General features: G+C 38.2%; 1 protein-coding gene across 2 annotated transcripts in view; it reads left to right on the top strand.

The window, feature by feature from the left end:
• Positions 1-19,812, top strand: part of CDC42SE2 (CDC42 small effector 2) — an 80,926-nt gene that overhangs the window by 18,003 nt on the left and 43,111 nt on the right. Inside the window, exon 1 of one of the 2 annotated variants that reach the window (XM_082301836.1) lies at positions 16,694-16,804. The exons of the other annotated variant lie outside the window; for it this stretch is intronic. The gene's annotated coding sequence lies outside the window, so the exon portion shown is untranslated. Of the gene's footprint in view, positions 1-16,693; positions 16,805-19,812 lie in introns of those variants that run through there. 2 annotated transcript variants of the gene reach the window in all.

The following is a 19,812-nucleotide window of genomic DNA, read 5'->3' as shown; positions in this document are numbered from 1 at the left end:
ATCTTCAAAATCTCAATTATGTCTTTTATATTTCCTTGCTTTTGTAGTATATGACTTTAAAATTTGGTTCATGGGTTGGCTTTTCTGTGCAGGATTTTAATGGGTTTAGTTTCCTGTGTAAGGAAATGTTTAGACTTCACCCACCACACTTTCATTAATTCTATACAATTCTAATTTTCAGTTTAGTAATTGATTCATGAATTTGGAGCAATGCCATAAAGAGAAATTTTAGTTCATATATGTAATTGAAATTTAGTTCTTTAACTAAATTAAATCTTTAGTTAAGGGCAGAAGGAAAAAAAAAAGTAAGATGTTGGATTTCAACATTTTATTTCATGAAGAACTTTTGGTTTTCGGTGTAGCTTAACTGCCTTTAACTTCTGTGTTTGTATCATCATACTAATCCTGTAGAGTAACTAAAGTAACACACGTAGAAAACTGTCCTTTTGTTATTCTGTTTCAGATGCCCATTTGTGCAACACATTTTGTTACTGCTGACTCTTTTGCCACCTGTATTTGTATCTGACTGTCCTCCAGTTCCTCCATTGTTAAATTTAGGTCAAATCACTGGGGTGCAGCTGGATTATGTGACTGATTCAGCTTCCCACATAAGTGTTCAGCAACAGTTTGGTTTATTTCCCTGAAACATTTTGTTGGCATTTTGAGGTAGAACGCAGCTGATTCAGCTGAACTGTATTAATGTGAAAGTCCATGGTCCAGCTTTTGCTCTCACTTTTCACAGTACGTGGAACATGAAGCACAAATTCTCTGAAGCTTTGTGGCACTGGAAACCATAAAACAGAGGAAAGCTAGGAATCAAAGTCTGTCAATAAGAGAATTGCAGTCATGGAAACAGAATTTCATTATACCTGTCTGTATGAAGAGAATAGTAAACAAAAAAAAGGATAGAAAAGTGTGTTGGGAATATTGGTTGATGTCTAAATTAGATACTTAAACTGGTTTGTGCCTCTCTGTGGTGTAATGGGGAGGAGAAGGAAAGCACAAGGCCCACAAAAGAATTATGCTAGGAAATACTCCTGCATGTGATGTCCCGTTTCTGTAATTAGATATAGTGAATATACAGAGATCTTTAATTTTGGGGGTTTTATAATTAGACTTCTAATTAGCTAAAGAATCCACTTTATTTAACAGATTGGGTAGTTCTCTTCTATAAGACTTTTTTTTCCCTTTAGGAAGTTGTATGCTTCAATTTTTCTTTTAATTGGCTAATCTTATGTACAGTGTGAAATAAGACTTCCTGAAAAACCTGTTTCCTTTCCTCTTACACAGTACTTTGCAATCATTGTTTTTAAAATATGTGATTTTATGCAGGAAAAACCATCTTTTTTTGTCATTTGTAGTTAAGGCACAAAGCCCAAGAAGTGTAAGAGTATAATTCTAGCTTTTTCCAACTTGAATAATAACATCTCCACAGAAAATGCCCAAAGTCCATGTAATACTTAATGTTTGGGACAAAGTACTATGTGCAGAGAGAATGCCAAGCACAGATATCCTGCGTGTACTTGAACATTGGCATCCTGTTTCCTGGGAGAGCCTGGGCTGAGTGTTAATAGTCCTTGCTACGTTTAGTGCTCACTGTTTGTCTTCTGTATTTCAGATTTGTATGTGCAGTGCTGTCCATTCAGTAAAGCTGCCAGGCAATGCATGCGTGTTACAATTAACAATTAGATTGTTATAGGTGTGAAATAATTAAGGGCTCCTGTTCTGCAACATTGTTACTTGAAATACTTAAAACCTAGTAAGTTAGGGAGCTCAGAGGCAGAAAAAAGCTCCTGTGGAGTCTAAGAACTGGCTGAAAGTGAACACAAGCACAGGAGATCCTGTTTGTTCCATTAATGTATCTAAATGTTCCTAAATTCTGGGGGGTGCTTCTAATCTTGCAGCTGTCCATTTTCTTCAAAGGAAAGAAAAGAATCCTATTCTCTCCTATATGAATGATCTAGTATAAAGAAGAAAAGAGCAAGTAATGAACAGACTTGTGCTAATGGCAGAATTTAACTTTCAAGTTCATCTTTGCCACAATAAATAGTCTTGCAGTCTGTCTTTCAGACCAGCAGTCACTACAGCACACTGAAGTCTTATATTCTAGCCTTGTTTTTAACATTATATGCAGCTTACTGTGTACTCCCTTATTAGGAAAAGCACTTTAAGCTATGTCTCTTGAAGGAGTGATGTGTTCCAATATGCACTTGTTCAGAGTTTTGGCACATAGATTCAGAATACCGTCTTAAAAATTTTAGTAACATTTTGCTTTGGACGTGCAGATTTTACAGACTTCTTGCTTCCTTTCTATCATTTCACAGACACCTAGTTTGCATACCTGTTCATGTCCAGAACTGTTTGGGTGGGCTGTTTGGACGCTACCTTGTCTCCAGGAGAGACTGATCCATTTTTCTTGGACTATGCTTCATTCAGATCATATTAGGCTTACCACAAGACATCAGTCAGTTATGTAATTTTCTTTTTAAAATACAATGAGTGGAAGCACTATCTTGCTGCTCCTGCCTCCTTAAGCATGAACTAGTGGCTGTAGATTTTTCAAGAATTTGATTTCTTTTGACCAAGGCAATTCAAAAGAAGCACGTCTTGTCTTTAAGTCTTTCTCTGCATTGAAATGTATATCAGTCTTTAATCCTTCTAGTTTTTCTTCAGTCCCAGTTATTAATCCTACCAGGAATGTTTTCTGTTACTGAGTAAATTGGGGAGGAAGGGTAAGTAGGCCAGTATTTCCATTATTCCTGTTGCGTAATAGGTCTGCCTCTCTCTGGCTGTATTATGCATGACTGACCTTCCGTTTGGGGCTGGTTTATTAGACTTCATTTCAAGTATTTGTCAGCAGTTACTTTGTCAGTCATGTTGGGCCTTAAGTGTGAATCAGATTCGGAGGCTGCACTGCATTTGTACATCCTGGGCACATTCACTCCTTGGTGCACAGTTGGAAGATCTGTAAGAGTGGGTGGGCTCAAGCTGTAACATCACTGACAGGTGGAAGAGGAATGCTACTTCTGAATTATCTCAAGCAGGAAAATGGTGGGGAGCTTCAGTGGCTTCAGTGGGCTTTTGTTTGCTTTTTAGTTAATATGAGTGAATTAAAAAATAAGAATAGTAAGGCTACCCTAGCTCCCTTTTTAAGAGTAATCTATTCAAGTTAGTGCTACTATCGTCAGAAAGATGCTTTTACTGTGGTAAGGAGGAAATGTGAAATACCTTCTCTTAAAGAAGACTACATGGGTGATAGTTACTTGCTACAGTATATATATACATACATATATATATATAAAAATTACCTTAGGCAGAAGAGGGATGGGAGGCACAGAGAAGCATTGTAACTAATTACTGTGAGGCAGGAGTGCCAGAAGAATTGTTTGATTTGTGAAGTAGCAAGCTAAATCTGTAGTTGAGTAGCACCTGCATCTCAAAAAATCTGTCAGGCGTTGAGTGGAGACTGCTGCATATTTACTTGGCGCTTCTGAGAATCTAGCAACCTAACTTTCCATCTGAGTTTTGAGATGCTTCTAACATAAGGGCCCTAACTTGAGAAGCTACAAGAGACTGCTGCATTGAATTTCCTGCCTTTTAATGGACTGTGACTTAACAAGTAAGTGAAAAGCCACACAGTGACATGAATCTGTAGTCAACACTGATTTTAAAGTGCAGATCCCCAGACTAGTTTGTATGTAGATGTTACTACTTGATTTATTTGTTGTAATGAAAACAAAGTCATTGAAGTTTGCTGAAATTTCTCATTGTTGACAGAATTGCTATGGAAGAAAAATGTGACTTGCTGTCAAAATTTTATTTACCTTCAGATTAACCCAGTTTAGAGAATGGCTTTGCCAACAAGCGCTCTCTTATAAATATAACAGTTCCTTTGTTTCCATGCCGTCTTTCTTTTGCTCTCCATCTAGCTCCTCAATATCTCCTGCAACTATCTTTGCCTGTGAATATTTAGATATATTTCAGAAAATCTTTTTAATGTAGTAGGTTATCTGTTGTGCTTTTACTTTTCCTTATTTAGGTTTTTTTGTTTAAAGCCACAGAAATCTCCCACCTAGTTATTTTATATCATATGTAAACTTCAGACCTGTTTCAAAAGTGTAGTTTCTTTTACTCTGCTATGTTCTGCCTTACTTCTCCTCTTCATATCTTTCCACCATCAGAACACCAGCTTTTCCTGTTACCCCCAATATAGCACTAACCCTTCCTGTTACCTTTCTGCCTCTTCCTTTCTGCTGCTTGTATCTCAAAATAGCTGTAGTGGTTGGTACCACTGTGGTGATTCTGTTAGTTGGACCCAGGATTTGAAGGCTGATGGATGATGTTACATTATGAAGTCCTTTGTGGGGTGGTACAGGAGAAAGACTGTAACTATTTCTGTTTTAAAAGCCCAGGAAAAAGTTGATAGCTCTGCAAATACTGGCTGTAGTGCATTTACAGGGAAGGGAGTTGGTATGTGTTATAAATCACAGAATGGTTTGGGTTGAAAGGGATCTTTAAGGTAGTATTGGAGACTCTTGAATGCTCCTTGTTAGCTTATATATTGGTTTGCTGTGACTAGTAACCCCTTGTAGACATCCAATTCCGAAGCGTAAGGTTTTGTTGCAGAAAAATCTCTCTTATGTGTCCCAAAACAAACTGTTAAAAAGGCATGTGCTTGTTCCAGTCTCTAGAGGTTGATATACTTTCATTTCCATATGTGTTTAAAGAAGTCACGTAGCATTTACTTACCGGAAGCTTTACAATAGAGTAGCACTGCAGCTCTTGCTAATTTGGTATGTCAAGTTGAGCTCAAGTGTGGAAGTGGTTTTTTGTTTGTTTCACTGCCTTTTTTTTTTTTTTTTTTTTTTTTTAATATAGCTGAGAATCCTCTAGAAGTGAGATTCACATACATCCAGAAATAATAGCTTGTTTTGCAGAAACCAATGATACTCTGAGGCTGTGTTCCATAACACAGATACTAATAACATGCATTTACAAAAGGAAGAAGAGTCCATCACTTGACAAATTAGGAGTAGTAACTTCTCAGAAAAGCTTCTAAAAGAGTTTTCACTATCTCATTTTTGTTCTATTAGTATTTATACACTTAAAGAGGACTTGATTTTTGATAAGCTGCATTTTTGATATTACGGTAAAATAGGATATTCATCAAGAAGTGAAAGAATGTATTTTAGACTATTGTTTTCTGAATTTTTGCAAAAATCCTAAGCACCATGTCTTTTTCCATCAAAATAGCAGTGCAGTATTAGTCGAAGTTGATGAGCACTGTGCACTGACTGTTATTACTGGTGTTACCAGCACTGTCTAAATTCTGAGCTGTCTGGGATATCTGTGTATTACAAAGCAAGTCAAATCAGCATTTTTTTGAGAGTGATAACTTTGTGCACATCTCACTAGAGCAGTTGGAATGCCTTGAGGTATCTATCTAGTTATATAAAAATATACACACCTGCTAGTTATTTTCAAATGTTCAAAAATGGGTGTACTAGTGACAAAAAAAGAAGATTCACTCTCTTTTGACAGATGTCAGCATTATTCACTACTTTGCATGTTCAAGAACTGCAGTTATTTCTGCACTACTGTGTATTATTCTGCTGTTCCTCTGACTCTTATCCCTCTTTATCTTTCTGGTTACTTCTGCCTTGTGGGCTGCCTAATGTAAAATACATGTGTGGTTTGTGATGGTGTTTTTTTTCCCCTTGGACACTGGTTGATATGTCTTTAACATGGAAATTGAAGTTCTTTCTAGTAGTTGTTCTATCATCCCAATTACAGAGCTATGCAATAGAAGGGGGAGAGAGAGAGATAGGAGATAAGGCTAGATAAAAGAGCAGGTAGAATCAAATACCGAAATACATAGTATTACAAGTAAACAATGGTACCTGTATCGTTTCTTGATCTTATTTTGTTCCTGCTTTAAATATTTATGATATATTCACATGACGGAAGAAAGGCCACAACTGCAGGTTAAGAAAAAAAAATAAACCTTTTGTTGCACTAGTAGTATTTCAGCTAGGGTCCTTGAATAATATCAGTTGTGTTCTTCAGCATTAAATGCTTTACATGGAACTGAGACAGTTAACTTGTAAATATGCTGCTTCTTTCAAAATGTGAACTTTTATTTCATTGAAGAAGTTAGGTTTGCTCAACTCTGCTTTTCTTTGTGACCTTCAGAAATAATCATATGAGGCTTGAAGACCTCAGTAGAAGTTCCAAGGGGAAACACATGAGGGAAGATGTAACCTGTTTCTCAGAAAGTTACCGTGAATTAGACTGGGCTGTCCTTTGTTACCCAGAGTTAAAACAGCATGCTTCTGCCTGTGGCCCTTCCAGTCCTAGGTCACAATTTTCAGATCATGGGACAGGTACCAGCCTGTATCTGGAAGTCATCATCCCTTGACTATTCAGGAGTGCAGTAAGTACACAGCCTTGCCACCATGCTCTGGTAATCTTACGGGCAGGAAACAATGGAATTCATGTTGCCCGCTATGGAGACTTGGTTTCCTCAGCGCTGGCACAGATCCTAGATGTTTCTTCCACTGTCCACTATTGTAAAGAGACAGACCTTCAGGTACAGGACTGCTAAATTGATCACATTAAGTGAAAAACTAGTCTGGCCTTTAGTTAAGGCTTAGATAAACTGTGATTTCCTTTCCACCTTTAGCTGTGTGATAGTCTGACACCCTATGTGGGAATGCTTTTGTACTCTAGTTAGTCTCTGCTTGTGCTATTAATGTAGAACTGATAATCACTTCATTAAGGAATATGTGTAAGATGCACATGAAATATTCTGTTTCCATTGTAAACAACTTATTTGTACATAGCCCCAAAAACATATTTTATTAATTGTGTGTTGATACTCAGAATTCTCATGAAGAGTTAATGTCTTTCTCTTCTCTAATAATTTTCTGCTCTTCAGCAGTGAATTTTCTGCCAAAGTAAAGTCCAAAATGAAAACAATTAATTTTACTTGTTTTCCTTCTTCTGACACGAGAAATGCTAAACAACTTATTTTTAGGAAATTGCTGACAATATTCTGGCATTTACAAGCAAGGAGGTACCAAAACCAGTCCAAGAAATAATTGATTTTTAAATATTTCAAATTTTATTTATTTAGCTACATTTTCTGAATGGAAACACTGCCTCTATCCCTCTCCTTCACAAGTGCCACAACTACATAAATGTGTTCACAGAATGAATCCAGCTCTTAATGCCCGTAAAGATTTAAAGTAGACCATGAGAAGGTGGTTCAGTGTTAATGAACAGTGCTTTGGACCACAGCACAGTATGCTGATTTGGTCATTGAGTCGTCTTCTATTTTCTGTTCTCAATCTGTATGTCCTGGAGAAGGCCACATGTCTTAAACAGAGCTCTAATTGGAGACTAGTTTTAAAAATACAGGGCTCATCTCCATAGTTCTTAAGTTCAACTGCAGTGTGAGCTCCCCATCAAGTCGTGAGTCAAGACTGGATCATAAATGAGCAGCTTCTGCAGAGTGTCCCTGGAAGGGAGCAAGCTGGTGGTGACAGGTAGCTGAGCTAGGCCACTGTGCCTTCTGCAGCTCTTCACATGTTAGTGGTCAGGTCTGGTGAGGGCTTGCCTGCCTGCTTTCTGGTGGGGGGAGGGGAGGGAATGCTCTTATCTGGCTGCTCGGAGGAGCAGATAATGAAACCCTTTGTGTCCCCCTCTAGAGACATGTGCTTCAACAGCAATGAGCTGTGCAGCTGCAGCCCTAGCAACAAGGGCCTGGAGAAAAGAATGAGGGCAGCTTCCCAGTGCAGAAAGGCCGGAGGGTTAAGGATGAGCAAACTGAATGGGTAGCACAGTATTTAGGTGAACCTCTGTGCCTGTTATTCTTCCTAGGGATATATATTTTTTTTGTTTTAATTTTGACCCTTAGATTGAAATATATCCATGTGTCTTTCAGTACATAGATAAATAAATGACTAAAGACTTGCCGGTGTCTTTGTGGCTTTCAAGAGTCTTGGTAGTGCATTTTCTGGAGAATCCAAGGTGTTGTTTGATACAGTGTAGACAGCTCATTGTCACCAGTTAAAAAACATGAAAGAAATCAGTTTGAGCTGATTTTTGTAGTGTAGGTGCACAAAATCCTTCAAGATGCAATGGTTTAAGAAAGGAATTTATTTTTAGAAGTGCACTAATTCAAAAGGATATTTGCATTGGTGCTTCTAAAGTGCTTATGCATATTGTGACAGGTGTTTTCTAGAGAAATTGATGTTGAATATTTCATTTTTAAGGCGCAGCAATTTGATCTATTTCCATGGGAAGTTCCATGAATGAGTTGGGGATAAATCTACTGATGAGAATACGATAGGCTTCATTAATTACCTAGCTGTGGATAGTGATTCACAAGCACAGTTTGGGCTGCATGTCTGGGAGAGAGGGGGAGTTTGTTTGAGGAAGAGACTGAATAACGAATACCTTAAACCAAATGATCTGTGTCTGAGTGGCAGACAAAGAGGGCTTTGGGGCAGTGACTGATTATTCTGTGTGAAAGGACCACAACCATATCTGGCTTGCGTCCTGAATCTCGCATGTGAGCCATCACTCCTTGTGTCTCTGGAGAAAAAGGGGAGATCAAATCTGCTTAGGAAGCAAGTGCAGCTTGCCGGTGAAGGTGCTGTTACTGACTGCATGATGCTCATCTAGTTACTGCAATGAGGAATGGTGATGAGGAAATTTTGGTTATTTTAGTTCTGTTTTCCAGTCTTTTGACAAATGCAGTAGATATTTTTTAACAAATTAAGCGCAGATCTTTGTTTGTTCTCCCTTCCACTTTCATACCTCCTAGATGCAGTCTGTAATGTTCATCCTACAAGCTGACTGTAAGTCACAGCCCAGAACAAATGGAGCAGCAGATGTGGTGATTCCTGGATGTTCTCTGATCAGGCCAAAATGCTGACCTGAGGCAATTGCAAGTCCAGGACCACGTTCACTTCCACTGGCTGTACTATACAGCACTATTGTCCTGCACATGAGCTGGGTGAAAAGCTAGAATATCATCACCTTAAACTGTTAAGCAAGATTTAATGAAGCTTGATGGTAGAATGAATGAGTTTCTAATTTCTTGGCTTCCCTTTTTTTTTTTCCCCTCTCAACCTGAGCACTGAAGAAGAAAGCTAAGGAGAGCATGATCATTTTACTAAGTTTATTTTTTGACTTGCTGTAAAGTGCAGAGGGAAAGGTTAAAATATTCGGATACACCTTGAAACTCAAAATGTAGAATTCTCCGTATTTTTTGTGAAGGGTAGGAAAAATGAGGGAAATGTTTTGAATTGGGAGAGGATTTGAGGCTGTACTTAAATGCTTAATTTAGTAATTACATCTTGTGCTGTTTTCAGAAGTTGCTAATGAAAACAAAGCTACAGATTTAAATTTTGACACCCTCTTTAACAGTCCTTTTCCTTTATTTGAGAAAGAAGAACATGTTCAATAGCAACTGCAACTTTTATCTAAGTGCATACTTCTTGCACCTTAATCTTAACTTTTAGATAAAAATTGTTATCCCAGGAAAAGGAATTGGTGTGCGGTTTTCAGGTTTTTGTTTCCAAATATACAGAGCAAATCTTTGTTAGCAGATACAAGGAAAGTGTCTCCCACTCCACCCACACACAGAGAAGGAAAAACGACCTTGTTCAAAACAGAGAAACTTTATATGGTAGATTGAATTGTCACCATGCAGCTGTTTGACAATTTAGTCTAAGTAGTTGCTTCTTTCATTTGAGTTTATTTACTTAAGTCGATTACACATGCAGATTCGATTGTACCCTCCAGCAAAACTCTAATGACTCACTAACAGATCTTTCACTGGAAAGAATTATACACATGAAATACTATGATGTTAGTAAATAACTCAAAACGAACGAACAAAACCAGACAGAATTAAGAAAAGTGTGAAGGCAGAAAACGCCTTTTTTTCCTGTGGCGAGAGGCTTCCAGTGAATTTTACAGCTTAAATTGTCATGATAATGGAGTTTCACAGCAGTTCTGTAGTGTGCAGACAGAACGTTCACCACAAAGTTTGTAAGCATCAGTATGAAGATATTTACAAGTTGTAAATCAATTTTAAATTTCAAAGATACTACAATGTCTTTTTCAAAAATGTCTGCAAAGCTTCTTAGGAGTTCAGTGTAATGGGATAGGGGAAATGTCTCCATAGAACTAAAGAAAACAGTGCATCTCCTCTCAAAGTCAAAAAAATCTCTCATTGTACCTCTTTTGTAAAAGGCAGTGTGCTAGTCTGGGCTATTTTTGTCTTTTCAGAATTTGTCTAATGCCTGTTTTGTGGTCATTTGCCACAGTAGTTCTTGAGAGAAAATGAAGCTGTTGTACTAGTCAGTGGTTTGTATCTCCAAATTGCTGCAATGAGGGCATGGAACAAGTTCCACTATGTTAAATGAGACTAGGTCTGTGTTTTAAAAGGGAAGCATGTACTGAAAATGGCAGTACCAGTAAAAGTAGTGGATTTATATATTAGGAAATTCTAGTGGTTTGTCTTGTTTCTCCATAGTAACAGTTGGAGCCAGGATGTTACTTCTGAATATGTATTTACCTTGCGGTCTAAGGAACTAAGTATTCACCAAGAGAAATAACTGATTAACTAAGTTTGCCTGTCAGAAGAGTAGAATAAGACACCAGATGCTGAGAGTAGCATAGGATGTTCTGGAAATGCATTTTTTTTCCAGGCTTAAACTTGAAAGCATCTGATCTGAAATCTATCAGGAGCTAAACCTTGTAATTTACTGTGCTGTCTGTGGCTTGTTTAGGTCTTGGAGGAACCTGTAGTCCTTCCTGATACAAAGAGTTACAATAGTTGCCCCTGCTATTTTCCTTATGGCTTTGTCATGTGCATTACAAAAAATTGCTTGTTGTGTTAGCTGAAAAATCTGTAGTTGATCTTGAGTAAAGGAACTTGTGTTTTCCAGTCTCAGCTGGGTAAATGGTTTTGATTGACGTGAGAAACACTTGAGTCTTCGTGCTTATATTTATTGAGATTCTTACTGTGTGTGGCAGCAGCATTCTTTTCATAGTGAGGCAGCACAAGTATCATAATTCACATTTGTTATTCAGGACTTTTCAAGTTATCAGGAGAAGTACTCCGTGCCTTGTGATTGTTTTGGCATGAGAAACACTATGGTCAAAACACTTTTTTTTTAGGCTTCCCTTAGGGTTTCTGTTTAAGTCAGAAGTTTGGGAACCAGAGGGAAGTATTTTGTGTGTGTATTTCATTTGCCTTCCTTACCTGTTGGCAAGCAGGTAACTAACTAATATAATGTAAGAGAGCTTGGTGACAGTATGCCTCTGATCTGTACCACAATTGCTGATACTGTTTTCAAATACGTTTTCTTACAAATAATCTCATTTCTTCCCTTTCCTCCCTCCCAGACAAATTCTCCAGAGCTAGGTCTTTGTACTTGAAAGTGTTCATTCACTATGGATAAGCAAATATTGCCAGGTAACGTGATGGCCAAATTGAAGTGTTCACAATGGGGAAAAAAGTGTAACTTCACTGCTGTGCCATCTTGCAGCGACAAGATTTTATTTCACATTGATAACATCTGCTGTAAGTGGATAGTATTTTTACCAGTACAGAATTTAATATTAAGTGGATCATTTTTCCTTGCCACATGTGTTCAATGGAGAGAGAAGTGCAGATATCTTGAGGAGGAAGAGGAAGCAAGAGGTAGGTAAGAGAAATGTCTCAAGACTGTGCTGGGCTACTGTGAAGACCTGGACAACACAGAGCAGGGACATAAAGTGCAGGCTCCTCTATTAACGAAACTTGTGGGAACATAAAGTATAAAAGGACTCCAAAGCAAGAAGAACCTAGTTCTCTTTGACTGGCTGTTTTTCACCATTACTGTGTAAAGAGGTGAACGCAGCATGAAAGGGCTGCTTGGCTTGTTCTTTCTATTTTGTTGTCCAACTTTTGGCTCCTATCCCTGTTGTCCCCAGGATTTCACATGCCTGCTTTACAGTGCAGAATTGCAGGAAGAACAGAGACAGCACGAAAGGAAAAGCACTTAAGACTGAGAACTGGGCAGCTTGACACACCTTGAGGGTGATTGTTTTGTTTGTTTGAAATACCAGCCAAAAGGTAAAAGTTGCACACAATTATAACATCAGTTTCATCCTTAAAAGCAGCATACTAGTGCAAGTATCTTGAGGACTATGCGTAGTAGTTTGGGGAACTTCTCCCAAGTTCTGCATCCTCTGTCACTCTAGTATCTTTGTGTCTCTGAGATTTGAGCTGTACCAGTTAGATCATCCTACAGAAGCTAGATACATAGACAAGAACAACAAAATATTTACTAATTTTTAAAAAACCCAAAACATATGGAATGCATCCATAGCAAAAATGCCAAGGTGATTGATTGTAAAATAGTGAAAATTACTACAAAGCTTCAGTTAATTTATTTTAAGTCAGTGTGTTATATATCTTTACTTGGAGTTATTCATAATGAAAATAATAGTAAGAGGCTAGTGATGTGTGATCTCCCCCCAACATGCACACCTTCCAGATGCTTATTTGTACTTCTTCCTGTATCATGCCTTTTCAAAAGCAAGGAGGTAGAGAAGATGTTCTTTGGGAAGGGGAGTGGGGGGGGGAGTTAAGGGGAGAGGGAGGGATGAGAAAGTGCTTGTGAACTGTAAGGAAATGGAGGGGCATGTTTTTCAGACTTAGCTGGCTTAATCATCAGAATAACTTTCTAAGGGCACTAATGGATACTGCATCACTTGTTTTCTTCAAATGGCATTTGAATGCCTATTTTAAAGAATAAATTATACAAACAGATTAGAAGTTCAAGATCTTCAGTTATTACTTTAACATCTCTTTGTGTAGAGTATTATTGGTTAATGGTGTTGTGGAGGCCTTTTCAGACTGGAAGCACACCTGTCCGTTTATCACTGTTCCTGTTTGTAAGTAGAAATTTAAAAGCAGGTTGTCTTTAATTTATCTGGCATGTATCTACACAATGAGCTTTCAAACTTCAGGGAGGTTTTTTCCTGTTTCTTAGTTTACAAAATAAAACAAAAAACCTCAAACATACCAACAAAAAACCCCCACCCAAACAAAAGAAGGCTGAACATTTGGGTAAATACAAAGCAGTACTAGCATGTTAGTGGCCACAAATCAACCAATGAGTTAATTTATTTGTTGTTTTAAAAATTTACTTTCATCTTAATAATGCTTGGCAAAGAGCAATTATGCAAAGAAATGCAGTTCTAGCAAATATATCCATCAGAAAACAGGATGTTACTACTTTTCCTGGTAACTTCTGTAGGTCAGCATTAGTAACTAAGGTTTCTTTCCACACCATATTTTCTTTAACCTGTTTTTCTTGTGCAGCTTGTCTCACTTACAAGGCCTTCGACTCTTATTCATAATCTCAAGCTGTAAGTATAAAGTCTGTATCTTGAGAAAAAGATCAGGAATTTTAAAATCCTATTATGTCATATGAGAATCCTTTCAAAATAGAAATACAAAATTCTAGTGACTTGCACAAACCCTTGTAGTAATAAACAGTGAGAAATGAAATTTTACCTGGCACAGTTACAGTCCTGTATTGTTTACTATTTGTAGCAAAGACAACAAATCTTCTTTTACGTTTTGCTTGGTGTGTACCTGGCAAGTGAGCGTTGATAACTATAACGACTGTGTACGTGTTTTGTTAATGTTACCCAAGGAACAGACTCACTGTATCCATTAGGGGTTTGTTAGACTGTTGTACAATGAGTTTTGTCAAAGAGCTGCTGAGGATACTGCAGAGCTTTTATAAATACTCAAGATGGACATAAGGGGAGTGAAACTACTGAAAGTACATAAAACTTGGTAAGTATATACTCAGGGAAAAAAACTGTGGTTTGCTTACCTGCTTGGTACTATTCCTCAGAGTTTTGGCCAAGTCTTTGAATCATTACTGAATCAATTTTACTTTTTTGGTAATGTAGCTTTTTAACATACATTAAGGACCTTTTCATTTCTTCTCCCAACCGAATAATGTGCTGAAACTTCCGCTGCTTGCCTATTGAGACTGTTGTACAATTTAGGAAAAAAACCAAAACAAAACAGGAAGTGGTTTTTAGGTAATAGTTTCCTTTTTTTCCCCCTATGCCATTTAACTTGGGTAAATTAAGTCTGTATTAGATTATTAAGGGGGGGCCTGAAGTCTGGGTGTCAGAGTACAAAAGTGCTGTTTTGCAAACCTGCCTTAGAAAGTAATAACCCAGTTATATCAAAAATGTCATTTGTGTTTTGGATGTAATAGTTATTTTTCGAATTAAAGTTGTGTTTTATGCTTCCATCTTTCATCTGAAAGCATGACCATGCAAGTAAAAACCTTCAATGTTTGATAAATAAGCTAGATAACTTGATCTTATGTTTATCCTTTGTAATTTAACTTAAGAGTTTTTATTTATTGGTGAAAACACTGTACTGGTCTCTTAATTGCTCTCAGGTGACTAAAAATGTTCAGTTAACAGGGACTTTCTAGCTAATATCAACTAAATGAGAAATCCACGTCTATGCTCAGCTTAGGCACCTCTGTTTCCCTTCAGAGCAACAGTGTCTTTCTGTTAAATTGACAGACAGGTGTCATACAAGGTATCTGACTTGGCAACATGCTCTGAGTTTGTCTGTGCTATGTCATAGCTATTGACAAGTAAGTCAATATTTCACAATAGAAGACATTTTTGAGCACAGTGCTATTACAAAGCATTTACTTAGGCCAAACACAAAATCTCTATAAGTCCCTATTTTTCTGTTGTTATTACAATTATATGGAAATAGTTATTTTAGTTTTGACATGATGCAGCTCTGATTTTTTTGTGCTGGATAGCAATACACTGCATTTTTTGGGAGGAAAAGCACTTGTCTGACTAATTTGTAGCTAGGTCCTATGGCATGACTCTGCTTTGCAATTGTCACGTCTTAAGAACAAAGTTAGATGTAGCTCTGGATGCCCAAGTGTCAACCCTACAGAGATGGCCATGAAGGGGTTGAGGTACAAGAGTGTGTGAGGGGCAGGCAGACGTTTGAGGGGGGTCCATGCTCTGAGGCTTGGGCGAGTCTGGGTCATGTCCATATGTGGGAGTTGCAGCAGCTGGTCCAGACTCACTTTCTGTAGCCTTCTCCAGAATTCTGTCCGGTGTAGGTACCACTGCTCTGCTTGTGAGAGGCAGCTTCCTCACATACAGCGACACTTGGCATCTCCAGAGGTGCCATCGTGGGATGTGGATGAAGTGTAGCACAGTGATTATGCATGAAATCACATCTCAGCTAAACAGCTACCTCTTCTATAGGCACAGTGTGTGTAACAAAGGGCTAATCTAGTCTCATATCCAGTGTGTTCTTCATTGCCTTCTTTTTTCCCCCCTTTCCAGAATATGTTTTCTGATTTCTTGGTTAATAAATTGGTCTCTAATTTGTGAATTATGTTAAGAACAGACTTTCAAAAGCAGAAGTTGTTGTGTAGAAACATGACTAACTGAAAGCTAATAGGAATTAAGCAGCAAATGCTGTCTGGCCTTGAGCTAAATAATGGAATACCCTTATTTGGGAGCAGGGAGGATTGTGATGTGGGTTCTTTGGGGGCTTTTTTGGGTGATTAAGATTTTTTGGGAATGTCTTATGTTGTTGTGGTAGCTACTTAATAATTCAGAATAGAACTCTCTGCTCAGTCCAAGAGAATGAACCTGATAAGCTGAGCAGCTTTTTAATTTTTGTTTGATGAAACTGTGTAATTAAGACTCCAGATAGCAGAAGCACTGTATGTGACTCTGCATTCACAACATCTGTTTCTGAACACCAGGTAGCAGGATATAGAGTTTTTCAAACTGCAGTTAATTGAGAAGCATATAACTCTGTTGTGAGTTGAGTTTTACCATACAGAAAGCATCTTCTACCAACAGTAAGGTTAACAGCTTATCTTCACAGTCCCTGGATTAATTGATAAAAATATGTTGTGTTGTTTAAATCCTCTTCAAGAGAGGTTGTATTTAGTAGCTGGCATGACTCAGCTTTGCCAATGTCGTATTCTGCCTCCAGTGAATATAATTTTTATTGTGTGACATGAACTTAATCTAGATTGTATTGGAGAAAAAAAAGAATAGGAAGGGTGTTTATAGTGCAAAATATGCTTAAGAGAAAACAAAAAACATTTTTAAGAAAGAGAACTAACAGCAGATGCATGAGTGCATCAAAGCCAGCTGGCTGAAGTGCCTCTGCAGTCAGAGTGAATGAGTAAATGTAATGCAGGTGAATCAGATTTTGTTTGTGGGGAGAAAAATAAAACCTTAGTAATCTACATATCCATCTGTTTTCTCCTCCAGCTTTTAAAAACATCAGCTACCTGCACTGAGGGTGCTTGCAGAGGTACATAACATCCAAGAGGCTGTACATGGGGGTTGGAAAGCTGTGTGAGGTCCCTGACCCAGGGCTTGCCTCCTGGGGTAAAGTCTGGAGCAAACTGGATGCCCGGTGGCTGCACACACCCACCCTCTTGCGCCCTTGGCCAAGAACCTGCTCTAGATCTTGCCAGTCTACCTGTTGATCTGGTTATTGTCCCCTGCTGTCACACAGCCCAGATCTTAAACAAACCAAATGCTTCTCTTTCATAGAAAACTTTGAAGCTGATGGTGAAATGGACACAACCAAGAAAGCTGTTACCTTGAGAACAGGCAAGAGACCACCTGCTGAATCCAGATGTATCCTGGAAAATTTCTCTGTCTGTGTTCTGAGGAACAAAACAGAAAGTGCCAAGGTGTAATGTCTCAGTTCTCTCATGCTTATTAATATAATTTATAGAAAATACTTTGCATTACAGGGAACACAGGGTTCTTCAGTTTTATAAATTATATTTTTCACAATTTGTTTCATAGGAATGTGTTTCTGACTGATTAAGAAATTGAGGTTTGGTTGATGTTTTGTTTTTTAAAAAAATAAACCAAAACTCAGAATGTAGAAGAGCAGATTTTTGTTATGAAGCATGTTTTAAGCATGTTTAAACATATTCTGTTACTAGGTTCTTGGTTAAGATTGGACAGTTTATGACATAGGATAATCTGCAATTTATTAGGGAATTGTTAGCAGAATGTGCATCTATCAAATTATATCCTGTCTGTGAATATGCCTGTTTTTTACGAGGATGTTTCTAGCTACATTCTGTTCATGTATTTTCTGTCTACTGTATGACAATACAATTTTGAAGTTGTTAATATAACTAGGAGTTCATTGCAGAGTTCAGAGTGTGTCATCCTGTGGTTATTTGGTGTCACAGTACACTTTTCACATTACCTATTGACTTCCTTATGGTGAGAAGCTAAGAATTGAGATATGTAAGATTCTTTCATATTTAGTGGACAAGTACTGCAAGTTGTTTGTGGTTTTGTCAGCAGTTTGCAGTTTTGGGAGCTGAAATTAACCTGTTTAAGATTTACTGGTATGAACAAGTTAATTCAAAGCTCATAGGAAAAAAGACTTGTAGTCTTGACACCTTTTGTCTCAGTTTTCCTCTCACTGGATACCTGTCAATGTAGGTAAGCTATACACCCCTGTATATGTGGGAGTTTCCTGTAAAAGCCAAACCATTTGGGATTTCCAGTAGTTTTACACTGGCTGTAGAACTCCAGGTGAGTTTTATTCTGCCACTGAGATACTACCCACAGGACATTTCCCAAATGGACATTTTTAACAGTAATGGCCTTTTTGTGGGTACGCAGGGAACACAAGTTCCTTGGCAAGATAGGCAGCTCATTTCTGAGGAGACAATCTAGTTTCCTTTGGGTTCAGATTGCAGAACGACAGTATGTTCTGAGAATATGTACTTTGTTAAAATGTTTCTGGAACATTTTGAAACTCCCTTTTTTGTATAGCACTTTGTTTCTTAACTACGTCAGTAATTCTGGTATCTTCAATGAAATTGCATTTCAGTGTTGAAAATTTGTTCACCATGTATTTTTATTTTAAGCTGACTATATGTACGTAGTTATTTTTCTGCATATGTAGGAAAGATGGCATAGTGTCCTTTGGGTTTAAAATTGGACATCTCTACCTGGTTTCTTGTTTTATTTTTCTAAATTTTAATAACTTATAATTGAACTTTATTTGGTAAAGTTTTTATGTTATCCAGTATATAAAATGCCATGTGGCAGGTAAACTTAGAGAAGTCATGCTTATAATGTTAACTAAAAGGCTTTTATTAGTGATTAAATGGTGATCAAATTACTATTAATCAGTGATTGAATGGAAATTAAATTGTAATCAATTAAGCAGTAATTGAATGCAAACTAAGCAGTGATTTAACCCAATTTTCAAGAAAGGTGAGAAGGACTGGTAACTACAGGCCTGGCAGTCTCACTTCAGTACTTGGTATCAGTTATTGAAAAACGTTTTAAGGACAACGCAGTCATTGGTCACAGCCAGCATGAGTTCATGAGGGGAAAGATCTGTTTGGCAAACTTAATTTTCTTTTACAAGGTAACCCACCCAATTGACCAAGGGAAGCCAGTTGATGTAATCTTTTTGGATTTCTGTAAAGCTTTTGACACTGTCTCACAGGATCCTTGTGGAGAAAATGTCCAGCCCACAGCTGGAAAAACACATCGTGTGGTGGGTGAGCAGCTGGCTTAGGGGTCAGGCACAGAGGGTTACAGTGAATGGGTGACATCAGACTGGGGACTTGTCACTGCTCGGGTTCCATGGGAGTCCATCTTAGGGCCAGTCCTCTTTAATGTTTTTTTTTAAATGGTCTGAATGCAGGTATTGAGTAATACATGAAGTAACCTTACCAATTATACTAAATTAGGAGGATCTGTGGACTCCCTTGTGGGTGGGGAGGCCTTGCAGAGAGATCTGGATAGGCTAGAGAGCTGGGCAATCATCAGCCATATGAAACTTAATATGAAACAAGAGCAAATGCCAGATTTTGCATCTGGTCCAGAGTAATGCCGCTTGAATATACAAACTGGGGAGCAAGAGCCTGAAAAGCAGCCGCCCAGAAAGAGAGTTGGAAAGAGATCTGGGGCTTGGTTTTATGGCAAGTTAAACATTATTTGACAGCATGCCCTGGCAGCCAGGAGGGCCAGCCGTGTCCTGGGGTGCATCAGGCACAGCATCACCAGCCGGGCAAGGGAGGGAATTGTCCTGCTCTGCTCTGCACTGGGGCAGCCTCACCTCGAGTGCTGGGGGCAGTTCTGGGTTACACAATTTAAGTCCATAAAGCTATTAGAGAGGGAAGGGTGACCAAGACGGTGGAAGGTCTTGAGGGCAGGAATTCTGAAAAGTGATTAAGGTCACTTGGTTTGTTCAGCTTGGAGAAGAGAAGGCTGTGGGAGTGACCCCATCACAGTCAGCTCAGGCTGGTTCTGTTAGCTCCTGGTAAGACATGGCCTAGATTCCTTAGTTCTTGTGAAGATGTGACCTAGCAGAGTTTTGCACAGCAGGACTGACTTCAGTCAAATCGTCTGGTTGGTGATGTCTGAATCAAAGCAGTCTTCACTCAGAATGGGTGCATCCATCACAGACTTGCCAAACAAGCTTGATCTTCAACCAAGAAATTAGTAAGCATTTATCTGTCTATCTATCTATCACAAAATGAAAGCCAGTGAGGATTTTCAAGATTTTTTGTAGTTACATTTTTTTCATACTCTGTGGAGATAAACATTTTATCAGTATAAACAGCAAGAGTTTTCTTTACTCTTTTAAAGAGTAAATTAAATACTCAAATTCAGCTCAATGTTAAGGATCATTTGCAGTGAATTTCAGCGTGGGAA

Source organism: Coloeus monedula, assembly GCF_965178545.1.
Source record: "Coloeus monedula genome assembly, chromosome: Z".
Taxonomy (NCBI): domain Eukaryota; kingdom Metazoa; phylum Chordata; class Aves; order Passeriformes; family Corvidae; genus Coloeus; species Coloeus monedula.
The sequence above is the reverse complement of the archived record's forward strand: the minus strand, read 5'-3'. Positions and strand labels throughout refer to the sequence as shown.